Below are 26984 nucleotides of genomic sequence, written 5' to 3'. Positions count from 1 at the left end.
TAACAAGATTTCGATTGGGCACCATTATGTGTAATCTTTGTTTTCATTTGGGCCAATTCAGTTACAAAATTATCCTTGCATGCCCTTGTGATGGTGTCTTTTGTCAGAGTTTCCTACATTTTTCTCTATTTTGCAAATTTTATAATCCTTTTAGGGAAATATTTTATTGCCTATTTTAAAAGATCAGGGATTTTTACAGTCTAGACCAGCCTTATATTTTCTGTGTATGTTAGCAGATGCTCCTGTTAGTCTCGTTGTGGGATCATTTCTCAAAAGTGCAATATGTTGTAGTAACTGTGAATTTTTAAACGATCAATCAATGTATTTAATTATGAACCTGTTTTATATTATTCTATTATATTTTATGGTTATCTGTAACAATAACCAAATACATTTAATTGAATTGATTATGTTTTAATCTTGTTAATTTCTCATTGGCCTTTTCTACCCAAGGGTCTAGGTTTGCAAACCACCTGTCCTGAAATAGTGAGAACAGTCTGTGGTCAAAGAAAACAGAAGCTGAGCCCTGATCACTGCTTTATGCTCAATAGTGGTAATTGAACTCTGTAATCAACAGATGCACCAGAAAAGGAATTCTGCAATGTTCAGAGTGTAGTTTTGACCACGGGGTGGCCAACTTGAAGCAGCAGAGTATTGGAGTCTCCCATAGGAGAGCAAAAGCATCTGAAGCCCAAAAGGATACTTTCAAATTGTGGTTGATATCCACTGGGTTTTCCTGCATCTCAATGCAAGGACATGTCCTGACAGTGCATCGAAAGTTAGCGGAGTGAGTTCTGCAGAGCGGTGTCCATCACACCAAAGATGTGCAGCCTCGAAGGCAAGAAGCCTTGTGCTAAACATCCATAGGCATCTGCTGCAGGTCTGGGGCCATGCAGGCAGACCTTCTCCCCCTTTAAGTGTATAGCAGTGGAGGACCCCTGGGCTTCCTAGGGCTAGTCTGCCTACTCCCAGTATGATGACCATGACTTGTCCAAGGTATTGGGAAAAATTATATTTCGTGGTGTAGGGCACTAAAGCACTGAAGCCCTGGCTAGTATGTTGGGAGAACAGATCTGACAACTTGATTCCTAAAACCTGCTGATTGCTCACTACTACTCTTTAGACATTGTTTACGCAATGCACTGAGGGTTCCAGTGATGCTTTAAAATCTGCATTTCTACACACTGGAAATGATCTACGTGTACATGACTTCTGAGCACTGCATGTTTTTTTTAACCTGTCAGGGTCACTGAAAGGGTGGCCTGCTGTGACTGCCCTCTTCCATGGGTGTATCCTGAGTGATGGGATCACAGGGAGGTGTTTTACCCTAATATCAAATACACAATATGTGAAAAAGATTGCTACATTTATATTGTGATGACGTAAACATAATCAATTTAAATATCGCAGGGAAGAATTTTTTTGGGTAACTTTCTACTATTGTTGTAAAAAAACATTGTGGTTTAAAATAATGATATTTTTAAAATTGTTGTTCTTTTTTTGAATGGCTTTTGGTGTTAAACATTTTTTTAAATATAAAAACATATTAGGAGTGGGATGTGCAGCTCATAGGGAAGTATAGTGTAGTATATTGCATTTATTTTTTTACACTAGATTTATGTTGATTGGTTTTAATAATTTGTGTATATAAATTAATGTAAAATGTGTTTTTAGTTATTTAAAAGTAATGTGTTATAAGTTTTAAAATATGCAAAATATTTTGGAGCACTATGTAAGGGTATTGGGTAGGGAGTTTTTAATGTAACATTAATGGATTGTAACCTAATGTTTAGATCTTTTCATTTAGATTATTGTACTTTTTTGATTATCTATTATCTATTTTTAAAGTGGTGTAAAGATTTTGTTTTTAGTGTATTTTTTGTATATATTTTAATCTTAAGTGTAAATAGATTTTATTTAAAAAATGTTTTACTTTTGAAAAGCATATTTTATTTTAATTTAAATGAAATATAAAGTTTAATGTAGGAATTTGTGTTAATTGTTTTACATATTAATTTTAATGATATATCTGAATAATATTTATAAAAAAGACATTAGCAATATTTTTATATAGGTTAAATTAGATATTAATAATGTTTTGTAAGTTTGTGTTTTCCAAATGTGCTTGTATGTTTTACATAACTGTTTATTTTATTAATAATTATTCAATTTGCATGTTTACATTTCAAATGTTATCTTTTTTATTTGTTAAAAAATAAATGTATCATTTTAATGATGTGGGTATAGTAAGTGAAGCTTCTCAAAGTACAACACTTTTCACAATGTGACTTAGATTGGAGTGAGGTAGGAATAGTTATCCTAGAGTGGAACTAGTTAATGGACACCCTCAAAGTTCAGCCCTTACCCCCAATGTGTCTAAGAATGGAGTGCAAATAGTAATTTTACACTCCTCAAAGTCCAACACTTTTCCCCAGTGAGGTTTGGAATGGAGTCGAAATAGTCATCGTACATTCATCAAAGTCCAACACTTTCCTCAGTGTGGCTTAGATTGGAGCGGGAATGGGAAATCTACACCCCTCGAAGACCAACACTTTCCATATTGTGAATTAGATTTGAGTGGCAATAATACATTTACACCCTTCAAAGTTGAAAACCTTTCCCAGTGTGTTTAAGTTTTGTTTTCTGATATATTTTTATTGGTATTAATTGTTAATTTTGTTTTAGTTTCTGATTTGTAGTTGTGTAGTTGAAATACATTCTTATAAGCATCTTTTTATTTTTTAGAATGTGCTTCACTTACATATTTAGGGATTTAATTGAGAATTGAATAAAGACAGTTGCTGTAAGGTAACTTTATTCTTTATATATAACCATATTTACAACACAAATTGCGTTTATAGAAACTTGTTTTACATTACTGTATACTTTATTACATTTTTATAAATTAAAGTAAAATTTAAAATATAATATATATCTACTTTGCATTTTTTTCTATGGAGTTTTTGTATTGTTTTATATTAATTTAGTGTTATTTTTCTTTACTGCTTTATTAGTGTTTTTACCTATCTTTGTTATTTGACCAGTCCTTGGTTACGTTCATTGATATTTTCCTGTTTCTGTTCTCTGGGTCAAGTAAAATTACTTTTCTTTTGTTTGTTGGGGTTTTTGTGTTTGGTGGGATGTGGTTAGGATTAGTTTAATAGGCGTATGCTAGTATTTATTATCTTTTTACTGCATTAGTGTTAGAAAATCATTGTAGTTGCGATAGTTTAGTGTGGTAAGCCTCATTGTATTAAAACTATCATATTATGTTTGTTAGCTATGTAGTGATTGCGTCTGGTTTACCATTATTATTCTATTGTATTATAATGTTGATGGATCTTATGTGCTATGTGGGTGGGTGTTTTGTTTTCCTTTTAGACGTTTTTCATTTTGGTCATGGAATTTATCAATATTTTGTATATGTCTCATTTTCCAATAAAGAAGTTTGGTTATATTTTAACAAGTAGTATTTCTTATTTCCTTGATTTTTTGGTTTTCCAGGAGCCCGTCTGCAAGATGACTGTCGTTTAGCGAGACTCTTCCAGCAGACTTCACAATCCAACATTAATCTGTGTCGTGCTTGGGCACTGATGGGTGCAAAATTAGGCTGATCTGCCACCCGAACAACTGCTGCAGCTGGGGATGTTGCTATATTGGTGTTAGCGACTGCATGAGCCCAAAACTCACTGCTGCTGGCAGCGGCCTATCTCATGCCACTGAGTACTGCTGTGGCATTTCGTCCCAACTGGCAGCATGCTTGTGATGTGCATCTGGCCCTGAACACCTGAGGGCTTTGTGCTGTGACCCCTGGAACTATGGACTCTTGGCTGTTGCTCAGTGTGTACGCACTCGCAGGTGCTCGCGTTCCCAGGGGCGGCTTGAGGTGGGCCTAGAGACTAACCACTGCTACTGTGGGATTGTGTGGCTAACCTGATCCTGAGAGCTGCTTGCTCTGTACCATCCGTGCATAAGACAGAGGTCACAGTGCTGGTCAACAGCCCCTCTGGGATTATTGTAGAGCTTTGAAGCCGCCCCAATATTGCCTCCCGCATCAGGGCTGCCCCCATGGTCTCGAAGGCATGCTGGCCATTGAAAGCCACACATTCCACTGTTGCTGTGCTCGGGGAAAGCAGGGTGCTGTTAAAAAACAGCCTGTTCTAAGCAGCCAATTGCTGTCTAGGACATGGGTTTTCTTTTCTCAGTGGGATGGGCACAATGTGGGTGAGCACTGTGCCCTGGGACCCCGTGAGCTAGTCTTATGTTTGTTCCAGTGGCTGCCTTAGACACATGCTAGAGCTGACTAATTTGGGGCCCCTAGAAACCACTGACAGGAACCACCTTCAAATTATGAGACAGGCTGCACCCGGGAAGCAGATGGTAGGAGTTGAAGTGGGTGGTTTTGCATGTGTGTTTGTTTTCTCGTTGCTCTCGCCACATCCCATACATTGCAAGACAATACACTGTGACACTGTCCCCAGGGAAATGCACACAGCCCTCCTGAAGTCCTCACCATAGTGGATACCCCCTCTCAGACATGAGATGACCGTCATGCGATCACTGAGTTGAAACATCTGCAGTCTAAAGGACAAACAGAAAGCTAGATTGGTCCGTCCTGACCTGAGACTGTTGTGCTGATCTTCTTCTATCCTGAGCCAGTGTGGGCTGTCAGCATGACTTAGCTGGGACAGCCGAAGAGGGCTGGCTGTTGGACCTGGCTGATGTCCCCTATCCTACACCGATGACAACAGGTGAGGTGCGGTGGGGATGACTGTTAGTGACAAGGGTGACCACCTACCAGGAGGCACAGCTGGCCCCTTCAGATTCTTGGTGCTCTGTAGACCCAGTTTACCACAAAAGGGGGCTCCTGTGAAACTCTCCAGCCCATCCTGCCTGGGCTGCCACTTGTCTGCCGGCCCCTCCCTTCCTATCCTCTCTACCCTGCGCTGGGCCTTCTCATGCCCGCAACCTCTCTTGGACACTGTTGGGGTGAGGCAGGGCCCACAGACAATTCCAGAGGACTGTGTCACTGCTGACTGCATACACCCCATCAGCTGGGACCCAGCGAAAGGTGCAGTAACATTGCAAGGACATCCTACTCGCTGACCTTTCTATCATGATCTCTGACTGCTGATCGTGACTGCTGATCCTGCTAGTGGGCCTGTGGTTCCTGAGATGGAGCGGAGGGTTAACTGGCCACAGTGCACCTCCCCTTAACCTTGACTGTGCAATATGAGGAAGCTTGAGGCTCACCAGTCCAAACTGGCATTTGAAAGACTTTGAACTTCTTTCCCAAATTATCAGTAGAAGTAAGCACCACAGAGATGAGCAAAGATGCTTTGAGGGACAAAAAGGAATGTTAGAAGAATGTTAAATTGAAAGTGAAGTATGATGCAAAGCTAAATATATTGTGTCATTTGAGGTTTGCGCACACCTGCTCCAACAGTGCTTAGTAAAAATAAAATAAAAAAAAAAGAAATAGAATAGTACAATACTTCACCTTTACCAACTATAGCTGTGAAAGACATAGAACATCATCAACATTCCATTTCCTGTCAAATATGAGTTGTCATTGATAATAATGCAAAATATCAAGTACAGGTGTAGTGATCATAATAGGAGGAATGGGTTGTTATTAGGTTAAGACTAGATTAGTAAGTAGTGGCCCAACTTTGCTTCCCAGATTCCAGGTAGAGGAAACAAATATTTGTTCCTAATTACACACACACACACACACACCAGATAACAACTAAGGTTAATGTCCCATGTGCAACATTGCTTACAAAAAAAACAGAAAAACACACATAGTAATATATCAGGTATCCTCTGAAGTTTGAACAAGAGGTACAAAAGACAGCCATAGTAATGATTCCCAAGATAGCAACAGCATGCATACCAGACACAATATCTAGACCGAAACACTGATGGGTGGGAGACAGTTCCAGGAGGATTGGGAAAACCATTTCATCATTGATTATCAGTGGAGGGAATGTGGAAACTGGCTAAGGAATCAATTTTATTATCCCCCCAGACCTGACCTCATCCTGTGATACTCAATGATGTACAGGCCTGAAAAACATAAGTAGAAGGTTGGATGACCTTTAGTACATTAACCCTGACAGGCAGCTTGTAAAGCAAGGCTTGCTTAAAAGAGAAAGCTCATGCGACATGCAATGCTTCATTCGCCCAGCAAAAGACAAACATCTCGATGTCCACATAGGTCTGAGGAGAGGTTATGAGGAAGCTGGATTGGTGACGCCTTGGAAAGTCCCAAACGTCTGAGAAATGTGAAGGTCACGCTTGTGGTCATCTTGTATCACGCTGCCACCATGAAATGTTATTCTACTGTGATTGAATAGATGCCTAATATATGTGTAATACCATGCATCTCCTGATCAACATCACGCCATGTACTTGATGAAGAAATTATCTTTCAGTTGTTCTGATTGGATGATGTATTTTCACCCTTTTGTGGTTTTCATGCATAAAAGATTGTATTGGAGTTCTGCAATTCAGACTGCTTGGCCTTAGCATTTCAAGCCACAGTCTCCATGTACATGTCTTTCTATTTCTAATAAATCTTTATGTTTACCCAGAAGAGCTGGCTAACGGTCATTTGTATCCTGGATGGGTGCTGAATAATTTAGCTTCTACAGGCTTGTCTTCTAGCACCCTCATCCTGCAAAGGTGGGAGCATGGGATTTCACAAAAGCGTCATAGATGTAGTATATAAGTAGGGCAGCTGGGCGCACCTGTGCAGGCCATCTCATGCCCAGCAAGCGAATGCTATTGAATCAATCACTGCGAAAGGAGACCTGTAGGAATGAAATAGCGCTTTGGCAAGGGGGAAGAGAGCTGCCTGGTCTGCCTCCACTGCCATTTGGGGCTCGAACCAAGTGGGATAGAGCCAGAAATGGAGGCATTGGGCTTGTGCAAGGTATGCCTATCTGCTTGTGCAAAGTATGCCTATAGGCTTATGTCATGCGTATTTAGGCATCCCTGTAGGAGGGCCATGTGAGCATTTCCCACGCATTGCACAGCTGTTTACCCACTCAGGACAAGGAGATCAGATTGGAGCGTAGCCGTTTCAGAAATTGAGTAGTGAGCAGGTTGATGAATAGATATTGGAGTTTGGGAGGGGCAACCATTTTAGCAATGGCTATCCTTCCTGCGATAGAGAGGGATAGACTAACCCATGCCGGGACCCACTCCTTAAGCCGAGCCATGGCCTCACCATAATTTGCACACCAAAGTCATGGCTGAGCCAGATACCCAAGTACCAGACTGGGACATTTGCCAACTAGAAAGGATAGTCAGTCTTGATCAGTGATGTGCTGGATGTGAGGGGGAATAGGGTGGATTTGTCCCATTTAATATTAATATAATATTAAGTATCTGCTGAGCCTCACCACCCCACATATTATTGGGACAGATTTGTTTGGGGTTCCTGGACATAAAGCATGATGTCATCTGCAAACATGGACACCAGTATCCTCCTAGCCATAAAGTTAAGACCTCTGTGAGCAGGATGTTGTTGTAGCCTAGCTGCCAATGGTTCCATAGCTATAGCAAATAAAACAGGGGACAAGGGGCAGCCCCATCGAGTTCCGCAGATGACTGCGAATGGGTCAAAGGTGACACATGGTTGGGGATGTATAGAGGAGGCAGATCAAGCCCAGGAACTGAGAACCGATTTTGAGTCATGGAAGGAGATGAAATAAATAGGGCCACTCCAGGGAATCGAATGCCTTAATGGTATCAAGCAGGGCAGCCACTGCTGCCAGCCAAGGGTCAATGGCATGCATGGAGGGGGAAAATCATTGTGGGGAGGTTTTGGCCAGTAGAACAACCCTTCACAAATCCCAATTGGAGTGGGTGAACAATATCTGGCAGAAAGGGAATCAACCTGTTGGCCAGGGGTTTAGCGAAGATTTTGTTGTCAGCATTAATCATTGACAGTGGGCGATACAAGTCACAGCGGTTGAGGGGTTTATCAGGTTCCAGTATGGTTACAATGACTGCCTCTCACAAAGACAGAGGTAACACTCTGGACCTTAGGGAGTCTTAGTATACAGCCTGGAGGTGAGGGGGAGGAGGGATATATACGCCTTGTAGAAAGAGCTAGTGAGTCTGTCCCACCCGGTCATCTTGTCTCTGGGAAAGCTTTGAATCATCTGGGTCATTTTCTTCAGTGTGAAGGGGACATCAAAGTGCAGTCAGTGGGCTGGATCAAGCCACAGCAACTGTACCATGTCTAGATGAACAGCTAGAGCCCCTGCATCAGGTATTACAGTGGTGTTGTGTTGGTGGGGATAAAACAATGTCATAGTCTGTAGGAGAGCATCAGGTGTTGTGTGACGAACCTGCTAATAGTCCACATGCTCTACCATATAAGCCGAAGCCCAGGGCTACTAGAGCATAGATGCCAGTGTCTTCCCAGGTTGATCGCCTTTGTCATAGCACCATGCAGTCACTTCCCAGTGAAGGAAATGGACCTCTCTCTGGACCTCCTCATCATAGACCAATAATTTCTCACTGATCACAGCTGGGGACTTGGGCTTATGTGTGGCATAGAAGTCTGATTCATAGGAGTGGATGTCCCTCTCCAATGCGGTTAATTGTGACCTCTGTACTTTGAGTACTCCAGCTTGCTTCACAATGCCAATTTTACAGATAACGACTTTGAAGGCCTCCCAGAACATCGCAAGAGTCAATGGAGCCTTCATTAGTGGCATAATAGTCAATAATTGCCATTTGGCTGTCATCACAGGATACTGGGTCTCAGAGAGCTTTGGTTGCTAGGCGCCAGGTGAAAGTGCGCAGTCTGCAAGGGTGTGGGGTAGGTGCTCTATTCTTGTGGTCCAGGTGAGGGCATCTCAGGTGAGGAGCCAATAGTCTATCCAGGACCATGTATCCTGGCTAGTCGTGATGCAGGTGCCATTTGTTTTGTGTTTCAGTCACCAGACATCAGTCAAGCCATTATCGTGCATGACCACGCGGAACTGGCCAGTGCAATAGGGCGGGGCCTTCTATAGGTGATACCACGGTCAGCAGTATGGTCAGGGCTAATGTTAAAATCTCCTCCCTAGATAATGGCTCTGGGGCCCATAGTGATGATCTGGTGTCAAATCTCTGCAAAAAACTCTGGGCTGTGTTTGGCCCATTGACTGATGCCAGTATGACAGGGTGCGCATGTAGGGTACCGGCCACAATCTCATAGCAGTTGTCTGAATCACATAGTGTCAGCCGGATGCACCAGGGTAACTATGGCCATTCCCTGGATGTAGTTGGAATATAGAGACAGATGGGTTTCTGCAGTCCACCCAGTGTGGAGGCAGGGACCAGTGGCCATGGTTAAGTGGAGTTCTTGCAAAAAGCAGATGTCTATGTGGTGTCTAGTGATGTACGCACAGACCAATCTAGCTGTCCCCTTGTCGTTTATACCGCAGATGTTCCAACTCAGTGATAGCATGACAAGCCCCTCTTGTCTGAGAGGGGTTATCCACTATGGTGAGGGCTTAAGGAGAGCCGTGTGCATGCCTGGGGGGACAGTGTCACAGTGTATTGTCCTGCAATGTATGGTATGTGGCTAGCACAATAGGAGAAAACAAACAAACATGCAAAACCACCCACCTCCCACTTCAACTCTGTAACTTGGTTGAAGGACCTCAACCTTCCTTCCTACCCAAATCAACTCCAGACAACAACATAGTGTGTTGGGAATTATCTTGTGAGTCATCAGAGAGCCAGGAATTGTGCCCTGTCGAGAGCATACTGGATGGCTGACAGGGCAGCGGAAAGACCTCCCAGGGAAGCCAGTGCAGGCACAGCACATCGTAATCCTCATACTAGGCCATGACATACATTCTTTTCAGAAACACGGTCCAAATAGGAAAGAAGAAGGCAAGCGGGTCAGACGAAATGCAGGAACTGCCATAGCACCTCAAGAGGTCTGTCACTCGTAATCACTCAGGGGGCCATTTTCATGTGCAGTGGATCCCGCTCGGAGCCATTATTAGAGGTGGATATCTAAGGGGAGAACTCCATCACTGCTTTGGGATCGCTAAAACAGTGTGACTTGCCCTCATGAATGATTTTGAGGTTTAGGTGGGTACTGGAGCATGTATGTTGTCTCAGTTTTCTGGAGTAGTCGCTTGGCCAAGAGAAATTCACGCCAAGCTGCCTTGACTGTGAGAGTGAAATCAGGTTAGAAGAAGAGGTAATTTCCCTGAAACTGAAAGGTGTGGTGCTCACATGCAAGTCGCTGGATCATATCATGGTCACTATAGTTGAGAAGTCTTGTGACTATGGGACGTGAAAGGTGCACCAAGGCTGGGCTGGAGGCCATGCAAATGCTGAGCTCGGTCCACAATAAAGATTGCTGGGAGGGTGTCCCCAATTAGTTCATGCAGCGTTAGCTCTATAAACTCTTTCATTTTGTCTATAGCAGTCGATTCAGCCACCCATATGATGCAGATATTGTTGTGCCGGGAGCGCGCTTGAAGGTCTTCCATCTTCTGTTTGATGAATTCCAGTATTTTGTCCATACACAAGCGGTGTTCACTCAAGGTGGTTTGCATGTCCTCAATGTCTGATGTACGGGTCTCTAGATGATCTAGGAGGTTGTCATGTTTATCCACCCTCTCATTTATGCGATCAATGCAGCTGGTTAAGAGGTTTATTTTGTTATCTATGGTGCAGAGAAATTTTTTGACATCCATCAGCATCTCCTTGATGTCTAAGTCCTGTGCATGGGCGGTTTGGGATGATTCCTGGGAGGGATCATCTCCTCTGTCCTGGTCTGCATGACGGGTTTGTCTCTTGACCAATGAAGCAAGTGGTAGTGCATCAATCTAGAACCGCTCAGCAGATGCACAAAATCTTATAAAGGGACACATCTGACTGGTTTATGGGGTAACAAAATTAAATAAATTATTTCACCCCCTCCTCTTTGCGCACACCTAATCCCACAGTCTATTTCACCATCTGTCAGCTGTTACTCATATCAAAAACTAGATCATCATAACACATGTGACATACAACATCACTGTTAGTAGCACCATTCCATTCTACTAATGTAGGCAGCACAGTAATATTCACATATCAAAGGCACAATCGTTATCACTGCAAACCATACATGTGCTACATCGGAAACCTGTATCTCAACTAGGTGAGGCTAAAGTGGAGCTAGGGTAATATGCATCTAAAAATGTTTTTGTTTCCTTATTATCTCTTTTTTTAAAATCTTGTTTAAAATTTTTTAATCAGGAAAGGAAAACCCAATCGAGGTACGTGGGGGGAAAGGCTCTCTACTCTGTGTGTAACCACATGCTTCTGAAAGATGAAAGGTATATTGAAACATGACATAAATCGGTACACAGAACTAAAATTTCTCTCCCTCTCATCCCTGCATCACACTTGCAACATAAACTTCTCTAATTATACTTTCAAAAATAATATGCAGTAATAAATTTGGAAAACACATGTTAATAGTAATAGCCAACCATCATTCTATAGTCATGTGTATAATGAATGCATCAAGTCCTTCTCTTATAGTGTAAGTGTACCACAGGACATACATTGGAAGTGACACTGTAGCTCTACTGATAACATTATATTAATATTTTGTTACTGTCCCTGTATCTAAAGTCCCATCACTGAGACATTTAATAAGTATGAACAAATAGATGCTATAGGATAGCCCTTCTAATCACATATACTAGTACACTCTTAAACGGAAGTCAACACTCCAAAAATAAATAACAATTACACTCAGTAACAGTGGAATATTCACACAAACTATTTCACCAAACAAATGGTGATCCAAAGGTCAGGAGAAAACACATGTTACACCAGTATACAGCCAGCATTTTTGGAACACAGCATTGTATCCTATTATTCTATTTCAACACACAAAATATCTGCATCAATGCTGGAAGGGTTGGGCCTTTGCAGGCATCACCGCCATCAGAAATCACTTCCCCTTTCTCGTACAAGTGTGATGTTGTGAAATGCAGATGTTCCTTGAAGATATTATATTTATTTTATTTCTTCATATTTGGCACCCTCATCATCAGAAGTATATTACTAATAGCTGTATTGCAGTATTACATAGCGCATCCTATGGTAGTAATAACTCTATCCTAATATAGGTATGTTCAATACCCAAAACCAGTATGGAGAATATTTAGTTGCAATCTACCAACACATGAAGGCAATCCATGTCACTGTGCACATTAAGATGTACCCCGGAAGACTCCCATTTATTATGAAAACATAAAACGTAACATAGACAGACGGATAAAGAAACCACATCTTCTCGTCCATGTTCTGAAACCTAGGAAAAAACATGCATAGAAAAATACGCCTCCGGCAGCCAATTATATGTCATGGATATTCACACATACATATATACGTAAATATATACATCCCTGCGTCCAGGGTGTATATTAGGCATCAACATTCAGCTGTACATTTATTCTTTAATCCGCACTTCAAAAAATCATGCCAAATCCAGCACACCATCCCATCATCGTGTGCACCACACTTCTACTTTGTCCGTCATGGTGACATATCGCAACAATCCGTGTCTTTGCCCTTGGAGCCATGCCCAGAGTCTGTGGTTTTCAGAAATGGGGAAGGTAATCTTAACTGCCACAACTAATACAGGGACCTCGCAGATAAATGGTAAATTTGTGCCCAGAGCTTATCAGTTAATGCCACAGATAAAATTACAGTAAAAACATTGGATCGATACCATCCAGTCAGTGGATACATGTGGGATAAAAAAAAAAACGCACTCTTCTTTTACCTGTGGAGGAGACATAACCTGTAACATTGCATAACTGCACCCATTTTTTTCCTTCAATAAATTCATTTCCTTTCATATTCATATTTATTTTTTAACTATGAGTGCAGAATTCACCCTGTGTATCTCATAAGATATGTGTAACCAGAATGTTTTACCCTAAAACATCACATTCACTTTTTTTGTTCAAAACATATTCCTATAGCTAGAGACATTGTACAAAGTGCAATGCACATTAATTAGGTGGATCCATTAAAGAATCCATTAATATTTAAACAAGATCTACTGTCCTAATACAATATAAGCAGTATTGCCGTTACTGCTATAAAATAAAATACATTTGTGACAAATGTGTTGCATTTTTATTTATTCATTGCCCTTTTGATACTTTAGTTGCACTCACATGACTTCAACATACTACATGTACTGCAGATGTTTAAACATCCACTTGTGTTATTTTCTTTTATCCTTTTATTAAGTGAAATTGATCAGTCACTAACAGGTCATGTGTCATTATTATTACTGCACTAATATGTTTATTTTAAATATCAATACACCTTAGTAGAAGTTTGTTATCACATAACTAACTCACTCTACATCCCAACAAGAACCCACATTTTTATATATCTATTATTTCCTTATATTATTTACAATTCAGCACATAGTAACTCTTCTGTTAATTTCTATATCTCTTCCATCATTGAACATGACTAAATTATTTGTATGTACTCCATAGAGCTATGAAGAAATACAGAACCAGGGGTATGGAATTACCGTAAACAAATGCCCAGCACAATTCTTCCAGAATGCTCTCTCATCAGATGCAAATATTTGCAGAAGCTTGAAAGCAAAATTTGCTATTCTTTGCTTTCAAAATATCTTCACAAACAATGTAACTAGGAAAGAAACATTTTGCTAAACTACCATGATATTTTAGGTGTCATTTCTTTGAAGCATCATTTAGTAAAATGTGCCGATGCATGGTGGTATTTCCAAAATTTATATTCATAACGGAAAAATCAATGTAACCTTTTCAGCAAAGTTACACATTGCCGCAGAAGTTCCTGGCATGAACAAAACTACTTTGTGCCAATATGCTTCGTATGGAAGAGCAGAATGGTGTCACTACCACTGAAGCCAGTCAATAAATAGAGAGACAGAATTCAAATAACAAAAGGTCTGTGATAACCAGTTTGTGGCAGAATTCTTAAAGAAAATCACAAAGTGCACCCATGGTATCTGTTCCTGCATTAGTGCAGATTTACAGCTTTTATGCATGAGCTAGCATTTAATGAGGCAGACCAGGAAATCGGACTCCTAGACAATATTTGTAAACATCATTTTAGCAGGAGAAAATATGCATGTGTTTTTACAGGACAAGTAGACTGATGACATAAACTGTCCCATGGACAAGTAGACATTTTATAAAATTCCACACTTCTGACAACATATTGTTAACTGCTTCAAATGAATCTTCTGTTCACTCAAGACTAAATTTGTTCACTGTAAGAATTTTGGCAACCTTTGCTTGGGTCAAATATTTTTAAATGTAATCCCTACATAAGAAAGTTCTTATTTGTTGTACACCTGTGGTTCCTAACCTTTTTACTCCTGGGGACCACCAGTGAAACATTACTGGAAGCCAGGGACCCCCAAGCAATTTGCACAATTTTAATTTCAAACATGAAATGATTCTTTTATATTGAAAAAATATTCAAAAATCAAAACATTTTATTGGGAATGTTTGTGCTGCATCTCGGCGACTAACTTTTCAATCTTTAATCTCATTTAGGAAAGGGGAATCTTTCAGGCAATTTCTTTAATTATTTCCAGGGCTATTTCTGTTATTATTTTTAGGTACATAAGATCTAAGAAAGCCCTTACACATAAATATGTGGTGGGGAAAGGAAGCAAACCATAAGTGCCTCTCATCTCTCCCTATCCTCTTTGTCTGGAGAAGCACAAACTCAGCATTCAGAACACTACACAGTCGTTAGCGTTGTCTTTAATAATAAGAATGTATTTCTACACAGGCAACCCTTTTTTTTCTTCTTTTGAGCAGCATAAGGAAAATGAAAGACTGGGAAAAAACAGCTTTCTAATTTGTGCTATGCAGTTGACATGCAGCTCCTTAATTGCAGTTCATAGCTCACTGTGCTAGATCACTATTATGAACTGTACAGTAACTAAAGAATCTCTGTGACAAAAGCAGTAATCCACTGTGCCATCCACATAAAATACTGTTCTTTGCATGATACAGATCCTTTGCAGCCGGCATATTAACCATCTACACTACCTTTCAGTCAAAACTGCCACTGTCAAAAACTCTCATTCCTCCCCAGCAGGTACGTTAATCACTAGAGTTATCTTGACACTTTTGTTTTCGCTGTACAAGGAGCTTTGCGGTGCTTTTAAACCTGCTAAATATAAAAACATGCACACACATGTTTCTGTAGAGGCACCAGCTGGAGAAGTGACTTCCTCCCAGCCAAGCCTGCGGACCCCGTGGGAATGTGTCACGGACCCCAGTGGGTCTACGGACTATAGGTTGGGAACCACTGTTGTACACTATCCACAGCTGTACAGTGAAATGCCCCCCTGAGGATCTTAACCTAAAGCCACTAACAAGTAATAAAGTCAGAAGCTTGTGTCTTATTACGTGTGATTACTTAACAATTGAACTTAAATTTTCTACAGTGTGTAAGCATGTTACAGCCATCCCTTGTCTACTTGCAAACCTTTTCCATACTTAGTCTAGTGCCAAATGATAGTGTAGTAATTGGAGTAGTGGTCATATATTTCAGGCCAGTGTATCGCTTTCTTACAATCCTCCCACAAATATCATGGTACAATAATGCTAAACAATGTATCCAGATCCTTCTAAAGCAGCCCTTCCCATGGCTATTATTCTGTTTAACTCTATACATTTTTATATACGTCGAGAGACTGTGTCTTGTGATCTCCAGCTGTGTGTTTGTATTGCTGAGCACCTCCTTCCACATCTTGATGTTATGGATTGTGTGATGTGCATATGTGGACATATCCCATAGTAAATTGTGTGATCCCTCGCGCCCCTTGCCAATACACCCTTCCATTTCATTTGATATCTGTTCGTACTTCTGTTCATGTTTTCTAATGGCGTTAGCCACTTCCTCTTTACCCTGGCTATGGAATAACTGTCGAATTCTTTCAAGAGGTCTCTTATGTTTTGCTTTTAGTTTTCACTTCCTCATCCATCAAACGCCATGCTAGAGTGCGGCTTTCACATTCCGTCTCTGCCTGCTGTTGTAGAGGCAGCTCAGAGTGTTTGGTCCCTGTTGTGGTGCCCTCAGGCTGTAGTGTATTTCGCAAATGTCCTCAAGTAAAATCGATGTTTTGTTCCCGTGACTGTGCACTCGCCACAGGAAGAGAGCTTGACAAGCCCCTATTATCTCTAATTGTTTCGTCCTTCAATCTTCCCTGCCCTTGTCAGCCCCCCCACGATGTGGAGGAAACCATTCTTTAGTTCAGGCATTTTTTATTTTTAGATTATCCTCCACATACAGGACAGCCCCACCTTCAACATGCAAAACACAGGTACTATAAAACTATCTAAATACCCCTCCCACCACCCACCTCTTGTACCCAGGGCAAAAAAAAAATCCCTGGGGACAATCCGGAGGCCCCCCGGGCACCAGGCGTCCAGAAGAGTGGTTTACAGAAGAACCAAACCGAGGAGGTGACAGGCAAATAAGCAGCGCATTCCCTGCCTGCTGTACTGGGGCAGACCACTACTGTCCCCCTGGGAAGGTTTCCCCCACAGCCCCTCCGGCTGGGTATATAACAGTCACAACCCCTCTGGCAGTGACCAGAGACCACCCCACTCGGCGTCCCGGAAAACACGCGCCTCAGCCCCACCAGCTGACCGCTCCACTGCTACAGCCCCTCAAGCTGCGACCCTGGACAAGCCCTCGAGCTGTCCAGAAAACCACACTGCAGCCCCACCGGCTACACACATTCATAAAAACATGACACCTGCTCGCATCCTCGGAGTAGAGGAAACAAACACCAGTATTAGCCCAGAAAGAAAGGGGTAAGGAATTGACAAGTGAAGAGAGAAAGTCCATAGGGGGGCTAGGTTGATGTGTCTCTAGTTTGTCTTTACTGAGAGGGTTCCCCATGGCTGTCTTACCCTTTTTCTGACTGGTGACGCAATACAAATACAATTACAACCACTCTTGTAACACTAGGGTGTCGGTGTGTTCTTTACACCGCTCATACCCTTTTCACACAGAGGGGAAAACAGTGGGAGCATTTATGCACACAGCTTCTCACTGCCAACAGCAATCAGTTATTAGTAAAAGCAGAAAGCCGGTCTGCAATTATACCACAACTCAGCCCTGTTCACCTTAAGCGCACACAATGTTTGAAAACAGACAGTTCCCCAGGTGCTAGTGACGGCGTCCACACTGGCATCCTGTGGGGTGAACAAGAGATGACAGAACAGTCAGGAGGGAAAGATAAGAATATCACACCCTTGCTTTCCTGCCCTGGGGCAGGGTGTGGCTGTATGATATTGGAAACTGGACCAGATCCTTGGCCAGTGACACACAGATAATGCAATAGCGGTGAACAACTCAGGCATCCACATGTAACGGTACAACCATAGACAAAGGTCACAGTACAACTTGCCTATGGAATCATCTCGTTCCCACCCCTTGTGTCGATATGTGGCGAGTGCAGGGTGGTATCGGTGTTTGGGTCTGTTGCCAGTTTAAGTCAGTCAATTGTCATACGTGTCGGTATAATGTCAACCAGGAATCCACCCAGCTAGTCTTCTATTTTCTAAAGCTTCACTTTATAACTTACAAATGCATGGAGTCAAAATAAATCACACTATGCCACTTTGTGGTGAACCCTTCACTCAGGAATCAAAACCACTTTCACACACACGCAATCAGCATCTATATTTCACACTCTTTTACAGTATTTGTACAGGAAAATCAGATAGTTCAATATGTAATAGGCATAGTTCACAGAGCTGCAACAGATAACATGACAATCGGATAGCACGACAAACAGAGCCTGGCACCACCTGCCTGCTCCACTGGAATGGACCACTACCATTCCCATACACATAGCTCCTGGCACTACCTGACCGTTCTTCTGGAATGGACCACTACCATTCCACTCCTGGAATGAACCACTATCATTCCACAGCTGGGACCTGCCTTTGAACTGTGGGGTTGGCGCCTATCACCCCCTCTGGCCAGAGTTCTCCGCTCCAGCCCCTCCGGCTGGAGACTGCAAACAGCGACTCGCAATGTGTTCTGAAGCAACACCGCTAGTTGCCTCTATTCCTCGGACTTCGTTTTTAACAATAACAAGCTACATGAAACACAGGAAGCTAATCTAATTATACAGTTGCAGCGCAGGGAGGAAGGAAATGGAGTAATACAATGGAAGGACTAAATTAACACAGAATGCCAGCAGCCGGCGAACGGCTATAGGTAACCATCTAAATGTTTTCACGAGGTGCATTAGAGGAGCCCACAACAGAGGAAGAAATGCCCTTGGCATGCCACTGGAGACAGAGAAAAAATGCTATTATAAAGAAGAGCAGGCTAAGGGGTACGGCAAATAGAAATATTAACCATAAATTAACCATAAATGCATAACCACTCTATGCAGGAAACATATTAACGAAACACCTCAGTTACCTCCCTGTTTCGCAATATTTACACCGAAAATACAGTAGAGCAAACAGCGAGAGCAGGACCACGAAGCAGCAATAGATACTCACGACAGCCCAAGCCTCCGTCGCAGGAGGGGCCCTGTCCAATTGTTCAGCAGTAACCCCGACTGAAGCAGGAGCTGGGCTGAAGGGAGTCATCCGCTGAACGAGACGCGCATTCTTCACCAAATGTAGAAGCTAAATTATTCAGCACCCATCCAGGATACAAAAGACCGTTAGCCAGCTCTTCTGGGTAAACATAAAGAATTTATTAGAAATAGAAAGACATGTACATGGAGACTGTGGCTTGAAATGCTAAGGCCAAGCAGTCTGAATTGCAGAACTCCAATACAATCTTTTATGCATGAAAACCACAAAAGGGTGAAAATACATCATCCAATCAGAATAACTGAAAGATAATTTCTTCATCAAGTACATAGCGTGATGTTGATCAGGAGATGCATGGTATTACTCATATATTAGGCATCTATCCAATCACAGTAGAATAACATTTCATGGTGGCAACGTGATACAAAATGACAACAAGCGTGACCTTCACATTTCTCAGACGTTTGGGACTTTCCAAGGCGTCACCAATCCAGCTTCCTCATAACCTCTCCTCTGACCTATGTGGACATCAAGATGTCTGTCTTTTGCTGGGCGAATGAAGCAATGCATGTTGCATGAGCTTTCTCTTTTAAGCAAGCCTTGCTTTACAAGCTGCCTGTCAGGGTTAATGTACTAAAGGTCATCCAACCTTCTGCTTATGTTTTTCAGGCCTGTACATCATTGAGTATCACAGGATGAGGTCAGGCCTGGGGGGGATAATAAAATGGATTCCTTAGCCAGTTTCCACAAGCCCAAAAATGCTCTCTCTTTAAATTTGGCGAGCTCTACCCAGATGATCAAAATGTGCCTCTCTTTGAGGCAGATGGAGGCCCCTGGACCTTCCCGCTTGATGCCCTCCTTGGGCTACATGCTGCACACCACACACAATGCTCCCTGTGCCTTCCCCCACACTGCATGTCCAAGAGCACCTATTAACGAACCTGTCTCCGGAGAAGTTGGTCACCCAAGTATACTCCACAATGCAGGACACAGTGCCAGTGTGTGTCCCTGCGGCCCGAGAGGCGTGGGTGCTGGATCTGGTGCCCCCCATCACAGATGCACAGTGGTTTTATAGTTGCAGTCAGACTGCAGTGCTCTTGCTCAGTTACAGTCTTTATCAAGTTCCTGAACAGGCTACATCACACCTCTGTGTACTTGCATTGCATTGGCCTTTTGGAGGAGACGTGCTGCATGAGATGCACCGCCCCTAGGCTACATTTCATACCACCTTATCTGGGAGTGCCCACAAGTGGCCAGCTATTGGATGAACATTTATGACATTCAGGCCCAGATCACTGGGCACTCGACACCTCAGATCCCACTGATAGGAATTTTGGGATATGTCAAGGATCCACCCCCTACAGCTCAATGCAGTGCTACCTCTCCTGGCTAAAAGGTGGGTGAACATACACTGGGGTCGACTGCCTGTACCAAGGGTTGAGGACTGGTTGTGAGATGCTGAGCACTGTCAGGAGCAGCTCTCAAATTATTGGGATTACTCCATCACAGACTTAAGGGATATCCTGTGCGCCGTATTACAAATTCCATTGTACCCTAAAGAACTTGTGTAATAGGGATATCCCTCAAGGTTGTGATGGACTAATCCCCTCCCCCAAACTTGTAATGAGGCCCTAAATCATTTGCTTAGAATCACGCTATTTTCAGGCAAGGGAAGGAGTAGGGATTAGAACCCAGGACATTAGATTTTAATAGTAGGAGCTAAACCACTGGAAATGACTTGATATTAGGTTACTATAGCGCGCACCTCACCTTGCATGAAAACGAGCCATGCGCCCCAGGAGTTATTACTTTAATTCTCCTTAAATATATCTGAATTTTCAGACAACACAAACCCAAACTAAATTAGATTATATTGAAGCATGACTCTCCCACCACAGAGATTCTTTTATTCACATTTTAATCGAATTAGTAGCTTCAGAAGCAATAACATATTAACTTTAAAAGAGAACTGCCTACACGTAGATTACAAAGCAAGGTCCACTTTCTATTGTAAAATTATACTCTCGGTCGGTTGAAAGAAAACGCCTGACTCAAACACAATACCCACTGGAACTTGAATTGGCAGGGCTTTGCAACATTTAGAAAATCAACGTGTCTACTGAAGTGAGAATAAACGAATCCTTCGTGCACCTGCCTTTCGGTCTAAACACAGCGAACAACTTAAATACAAATACCTCTCTACATGTATAGATTTAACTGGAAAATACTATGTTAGTAATTTATATTCATGAGCTTTGATGGACTGAAAACTTGATACAAATGTTCCTCACAGTGGGTTGCTTTTCGGTTTTTCATTTCACTTGATAAGAAAAGCATCCTCTTTAATGTGCATATATAGGGATGCATTAAAGCTTACTGTTGTTACTCGATTCTACTGCACCAATTGCGGAACGTTTGGTGAACTAACAGGGACTTGCTCGTTTGTGTGACACTCACATAGCATCTGTATTGTTTGACAGCTGCTGGTAAAGGAATGAGCCTTGGCTTCCATTTATGGATCTCTGCAGTTTTGGGAAACATCGGAAATGAAGTTCAAAAGCGGAGGAAACAGAGTAAATACGCCGTATTCTGAAAAACATTTCAAAAGCTTGAAAAACATTTAAAACGTGTTGAAGTCACAATTTGCATGCTAAGAATAGTTTGGTGAAGTAGAATACAGTTAACTCTTCCTAGGTATCGGAAAAAAAGCTAATTGTTTGAAACATTCTCTCTTTGCTAGGCTGGTAGTATGCCAAAACCTATAACAAATATGTCTTGGACAACACACTACCCATACTGAGAAATGTATTTTTCCATTTTGCAATTTACCTTATGTGGAGCAGTGTTGGACGTAAATGTACTAATTCAGAGTGACAAAACCCAATCGGCAAACTCTTTCCAAGGCATAAGTGAAATGTACAAATACAAAAGTCATAACTTATCCACTCGTTGCTTAGTCATAATTCACAAAGGAAAACGGACCTCATTTGTGCACGCGGAGTAACGTCAGGCTCTGTAAGTGCCTTCTGTGTCGGTACAAATAGACGCTCTCACTGGACAGTCAGTAGGAACATACAAAGCAAACAAGGTGTACAATTCACAAACTAATACCTTTGTGGGTATTTACATTTTAAATGCATATTTAACTTAGTACTCAATAAAACAAGTGTACGTGGTGTCGGCACATGAATATTCCTCATGTTAATAGGCTGTGCGTAAGCCAACAGACATTTAAGAAAAACTGTTTTTCCAAGAAGAAAAAGAAAATACAAGCACATTATGGATATTTCGGAATTTTCTTTAGTCTATGACTGCAAAATCTACACCATTCAAACTCATGTACACCAGGAATATTTTCATAAATTTGGCAGTGCATACGCCTGAGATATCTGGATTGGATGTTGTGAACACTGTAACAGTGATAGAGCGTTCCGTACTAATAATTTACCTGTACTTGGACGCTCTTTAGGCCGATGAATCTTTTGGCTAAGTGGGACTCTCCTCACCCGAGACCAGTCAATTTAATCAAATCAATAATCAATAACGAACATAAGCAATGCCCTGATCAACATAACACTTAACAATTAATCCAGAATACATTTCGGCGAACCCTGACCTTCCAGTCAGGAATAACCACACCAGTTTATTCAAAGTTAGTGAATTTATTTCCCTATATTAACAAAGCTAGCACAATATATATGTGTCTCAACACCAAATGATAAACATAAATGAACATTAATAGCTGTCCATAACGACGAAACAGGTGCAATCTATGCAGCATTTGAATAACAAGGCATTCGATAATAGCAATGCAAATCACTAAAACTATATTCTGCAATGAGCTAATTGCATACATTTAGTCAGCATAACAAGGTCTCAAATTGCACCGTGCAACAAAAGGAATCCTCATCTAACCTCAAATTAGCATCGGCATGTGGGACTTCATGCAAAATCAATTTAGCAACATTAATTTGGAAAAAACTCCTAGCTAGGGCTCTTGTCAAAAATCAGCAGTTGGTTACCTAAAAGAAACACAATGCAATTGTACAATTTCCTTTCATATTTACCAATTACAATCAGCATTCAAGGAAGTCTTCGTCTCACAGGTACCGTTTCTCGATCAGCATGGGACGGGGCAAAGGGGCAGTGGTGGACGGGGCAATTGCCTCACGGCGGCAAAGTAAAACAACTACTTCATGCAAGGGGATCAAAGTTAAAGTCTCTAGGGCAAGAATCATTTAAGTCTCTTTCTCTCGATTAGAGAAAGCATCAAAGTCTCTTTCAAAATGGCGTCGCAGCAAGGTGGGCCATGATAGCTGCAATGTCCTGCAAAATGGCGGGTATCGAGCTGGTAATGGCTGCAATGGCTACTTTCTCCTTGTGCACCTGGTTTAAATAGACAACAGTTCAAATCCAGTAGGGTCTTCCATTGGAGGGTTCATAGGTTGGCTTCAAATTGTCCAATCAAAAACAACAGTTCTCAAGCTTTTACTTAAGCATACATTATCCTTGGAGACGGGTACGCAAGTTGCAATATTTTATACCAATTAACTCACTTTCAGAGCTTCCATTGTCCGCACCTGCAGATCGACCTTGGAGCAAGAAGAAAAAATGCCAGGCTGGCACGAAACCTTAAGATAAGCATGTGAACGATCTCAGTGGAAAAGTACAGCTTCAAGCAAAAATACACGTTTATTAGCACATTGGAAAAATACGAGCATCTAAACCGTGAGACCAGGCAACTAGGCCGAAGCCTCCACTAAAGTTATGCTAAGCTAAAGCATTTCAATCAAGCAAATCGTAGCACACGTTTACGATTATGTCGGATTAGTGCTCTTCTAATACATCACGTTATATAAAGCACGCTTATAAATGTTGGCAAACTACTCTAAGGGCACATTTTGTCCCCGTACAATCTTTATTAGTTCGGTTAAAGCCACACATGATTATTGCAGTACTACGTTTATGCGCTAATAAATGTAAAACCTTCATTTTTGCTTCATCAATCCCTCCTCTGATGACTACTTGTCATCACACAAACTATTCCCACAAATTTTATTCCATTAAAATTCTGTCAGTTCTCTTTTCCTTTTAATTCCCCTAGTTTTCGCTTTATATTCTTCTGCCATTCTTTTCATCATTTTCTCTTCCTTTCTTCTCTTAATTCTTGCCATAATCATTATTATTCCCCTTTTTATTCCCCAAATTCCAAAGATACAAATCAATACTATTAATATTCCCTGTATTATTTTTAGTAATATCCCATTCCAAATTCCCCCAATCCAATTTCCCACTGAAGCAAGTCCTTTTCCAACCTTCTACCACACTCCTGGTTCTTTCAATTCCTTCAAGTCTACACTCTCCTTTGTTAGATTAGCAAGCATAGTTTTAATTTTCACACTGTTGTCGGGAATATACGTGCAACAGTGGCGCGCACCAAGCATTTTGCAAACGCCGCCATCCTTTGCTAAAAGAATGTCTAAGGCAAGCCTATTTTGAAGAGTCATAGCTCTTTCCGCTGCAAGTTCAGCATCTATCAGGATTATAGCACCTGAAAACTTTGTCAACATGTTATCCACTATAGTAGACAACTTTCTTATTTTGATGGAATTCAACACTACTCCCAATGAAGGAATCATGGCTCCAAATATATCTCCTACCACAGCAGCTGCGGTCTCTCTTTTCTGGATACGATGGGATCCAGATGTCTTTGAAATCATCGATAAGTCATCCAGTTGATAAACTTTTGGGAACACTATACCCAAATAACATCTCCCCCACCATCCTTTCGGAAGACGATAATAGGCATTATATCCACAAATGTAATATACACCTGGTATGACAGGGTCAAGTCCGTTCATCATGAATGTCCATTTGGCCTTAAAGATAAACGTATGTTTACACTCACTCGCTCCTACGAAAATGTTGTCATAATAAGATTCACCTCGATATATACAAAATTTCCCTACATGCCAAGCATCTAAAGCTATTCTCCCTTGTGTTTTTATTGCGGCAAAATCATAATGCTCTACTGAAGTCCTCTTACTTAGCTCCTTTTCTAATTTCGCATTCATTTGTGCCCTTCTATCATCTGTGCGATCTAAAAAGCTTATCTCTACTGCAGAGAGCGAGCAGGTAAGGTTTTCCCTATGAGCGTGAGCCGTTTCAAAAGGTTGCATTGGCTCGAAAAATTCCCTCATTATTTTAGCATCCCAATCTTTAGCAATCTGGCTTAGCTGCGCTAATATAGGAACATATGCAAAGGTAACATCATAATTCGAGTAAAAATACTGTATGTTTGTTTGACCATAAAATCTAGACATTACTATACTACATGTAATCCCGTATGTAAGAGGCATGTGGTGATAAGTCACCCCTTCCTTTACTGATGTCGGTATCTGTGTACACACATAACAATCTTTCGCATCCATAGTCTCAACATATTCTGTTAGCAAGCGATAGAAAACATTATACGAAAGTTCCTTCTTATCATGCAAGTGTCTCTCATCTAATTCTAGTCTTTTCAATGCGGTTAGTTCAGTGACAGTAACAGGAGCAAAAGTAGAAGCATAAATTTTCTCATTCTCACCCTTTCCATGCATTGCAAGCACTATTGCCATTATTATTAGTACGCATGCAATTATCAAACCTATACACACATATTTACAATATTTCACTCTACTGTTTTGTGTAGCCATGATCTGTATAGAATCAGAGAGCCAGAAGCACCTATAAAGAAACTATTTAGCAATTCAGTTACAAAGCTGAACGAGCGCAATGTTCACACAGTCTTCTTCAAGAGGCCAGTCACTTATCGGTTAGCACCATTTGTCTCAATTCGGCAATAACTCAGTCTTTATTAGTTCAGCAAGTGTCTCATCCGGTTTAGCAATGTCTCAGCTGGTTGTATCACGTTAGATTGTAGCAAGCAATGTCATTTATCACCCTTTCAATCAACAGCGTCCATAAAACTTTTCTTTTCTATTGGTATCTCTTCTTCTTCGTTCTCGAGGCTTAGAGATACAAATTCGTCAGTCCAATCATCATTGACTACATATGCCCATTCTGGACCGGAATATCTCCTGTTTGGTATCCTTTTCCTTTTCAATTTTGCTTCTCTTTTCGATTCTGCCTCACTGGTACTTTCCTCTTTGGCCAAGTCTTTTCCTTCACTTGAGGTTGGTACCACGACAGACACTTCCTTTCTTTTCTCTTTCACTTTTGGCCTTTCTCCGTCGTTCAAATTTTCTCTAGTTCTTTGTTTTACTGGTGATATACTTAGTCTCCTCTTTGCACCGTGTCCATTTGAGGGACTTGCGATCTTTTCTGTGGAAGCTTGAACAGTTTCGCTCTGTTCTGCCTTATCCCCTCCTTCTGGGGAATCAATCACGTTCTCTTTTTCTTTTCCTGTATCGTCTGCTTCTGGGAAAGCCCTCCTCTGATCAGGCTCTCCTGCTCCTTCACCTCTCTCGAGCCTTTCGTCACCGTTACTTTGTTCAGACTCTTTATCACTTTCAGCTGCTTCAGGCTCTTTGTCACCTTCAGCTGCTTCAGGCTCTTTGCTACCCTCAGCTGCTTCAGGTTCTTTGTCACCTTCAGCTGCTTCGTCGCTGTCTGAGGTTTCTCCTTGGTCTTCCCCAAGTGAGTCTGTTGCTTCGTCCTCAGAGAACACTTCTCTCTCTCCTGTTTCTGCCTGTTCGCTTTCAGTTCGGTTTTGCTCTGTCTCAGCGCTCAGCACTGTTTTATCAGGCACTGGCAGTTTCAGCGCTTCAACTTCCTCATCTGTGGGACACAACACTTTCTTTGTGTGACTGGCGTGAATCCAGTTGGGAACTCCCGCACACTTCACAGCGGTAGTTGTCGTCAGGATCACTTGGAAAGGGCCTTTCCAACGGGGTTCCAGACACGACTTCCTCACGTGCTTCTTTACCACGACCCAGTCACCTGCTTTCAGTGTGTGTCCTGGACCTTGGATCGGTGGCAAGGTGGTCGCTTCCACCTGGTGAGAGAAAGAGCGAACCACGTCAGCCAGACCTTTGCAGTAGTCTAACACCATATCATCTGTAATATTCAAAAGCGCGTTTGCGGGAACTGCAGGAAGTCTCATGGCCCTGCCCATGAGAATTTCGTGCGGGGACAATCCAGTCTTTCTGTCAGGGGTGTTTCTCATTGACATTAACACCAAAGGCAATGCGTCAGGCCATTTCAAATTTGTCGATGCACATATTTTCGCCATTCTTGATTTCAGTGTACCATTCATCTGCTCCACCAGTCCTGATGCTTCTGGGCGATAGCTACAATGCAGTTTTTGCTCAATGTTCAGCGCTGCGCAAAGTAACTTTATCACCTCGTTAT

The sequence above is a fragment of the Pleurodeles waltl genome, chromosome 4_1 (assembly GCF_031143425.1).
Source record: "Pleurodeles waltl isolate 20211129_DDA chromosome 4_1, aPleWal1.hap1.20221129, whole genome shotgun sequence".
NCBI classification, from domain to species: Eukaryota; Metazoa; Chordata; class Amphibia; order Caudata; family Salamandridae; genus Pleurodeles; species Pleurodeles waltl.
The sequence above is the reverse complement of the archived record's forward strand: the minus strand, read 5'-3'. Positions refer to the sequence as shown.